This window comes from Portunus trituberculatus, chromosome 50 (genome assembly GCF_017591435.1).
Source record: "Portunus trituberculatus isolate SZX2019 chromosome 50, ASM1759143v1, whole genome shotgun sequence".
Classification (NCBI taxonomy): domain Eukaryota; kingdom Metazoa; phylum Arthropoda; class Malacostraca; order Decapoda; family Portunidae; genus Portunus; species Portunus trituberculatus.
Genome location: NC_059304.1, coordinates 7,061,030 through 7,062,519, shown reverse-complemented (window position 1 = coordinate 7,062,519; position 1,490 = coordinate 7,061,030).

The following is a 1,490-nucleotide window of genomic DNA, read 5'->3' as shown; positions in this document are numbered from 1 at the left end:
CTAGCGTTTGGTGTCTCTTCCCAGTACTGTGCCTTCCTTTCCCTAGTACCGTGGAATCCTTTCACTATTACTGAACCTTCCTTCCCCCCAGTACTGTGCCCCCTTTTCCCCAATACGCCCTCCTCCCAGGTACTGTGCCTTCCCTCCCCAGTACTGTGTCCTCCCTTTCCCAGTATAGTGCCCTTCCTTCCTCAGTATTGTGTCCTCCCTTCCCAGTACAGTGCCTTCCCTTTCCCAGTAGTTCCTAACTTCCCAATACCGTGCCCTCCCTTTTCCAGTACTGTGCCCTTCCTCCCCACTACTGCTCTTTCCTTTCCTCAGTACACCGGCGTTCATCAAACAGCATAATATCGTGGCATCCCAGTCTCCCTCTCCGAGTTCCATGCCGTCCCCTCCCCCTTCGACTCTCTGTGCCATGGCGTCCCCCCAACATCCACTCCCCGTGCCGTCACGCTGTGTCCGAGGCTCGGCACTACCGTCACGGGCCACATACATTCATCAAGTGCTATTTGTCATCAGAGGACAATGAAAGTCGTTCCCTTTTTTCATCCTTCACTTCCGGCAGTTGTAACAGTCTGAGCTCTGCCATGACAGGTCACTGCGCACCTGTGGCTCCTTACCTGCCTCACGGGGGACCACGAGTCAAGGGGAGCGTTCTCCCTTGTCACGTGACCTAAACTAACGCACAACAGCATCACGAGTTTCTGCTCTCCTCCACAATGTCTCCTTACATGTGTCTGTTTCGCTGGCGGCCACTGCAGCTCCTCCCTTGCCCTCTCATCACCCAGGCGCGGAGGTGAGCTCGCCGCCATACTCACACTGATAATGACTTATCTATGAGGTTGTTAAAAACCTATATTTAAAATATGGAAAAAAGCCTAAACCTCGATGTAAATTCAGTGACAGTTGCCATGCCGGAATTAAATTTTTCCAGAGTTCAAAACTCAAGAACTTGTTTTTCCCGCCTTTTTTAAGCAGCAAAATGCAGCATTTGTGAGGGCACTCAGAGACCTTTACGCTTTCAACAGACTCTAGAAAGTCCACTTTCATATAAGATGTTTCAGGCCAAACCAGAAATCTTGGAGCATTTGGCTTGGCTTAAATTCAGATAAAAATATATTCACAAATAAATAAACACGTGGTGCTTATCCCAAAGGGATTGTTAAGCTATAGGCACAAGGCTGGCGGCCTGGAGGGGACGTCTGGTTGCGTCGCATCCAGGAATACCATGAAGGAAAACGATGGCAGGCCGAGTTGTTACCTCGCCGAACCCTGCGACGAGGCTGCCGCTCCCCGCCCTCGCTGCTCACTTTAAAGGCCGTCGCTCGAGAATGAACTGAACCCAACATTTTTTTTTTTATACTATCCTTTTTTTCTCATCGTCGTCCTTTTGAGGGAACTTTATGGACCTGGCTTTATACTGCAGTTCATATTTCAATTCTACACACACACACACACACACACACACACACACACACACACACACACAC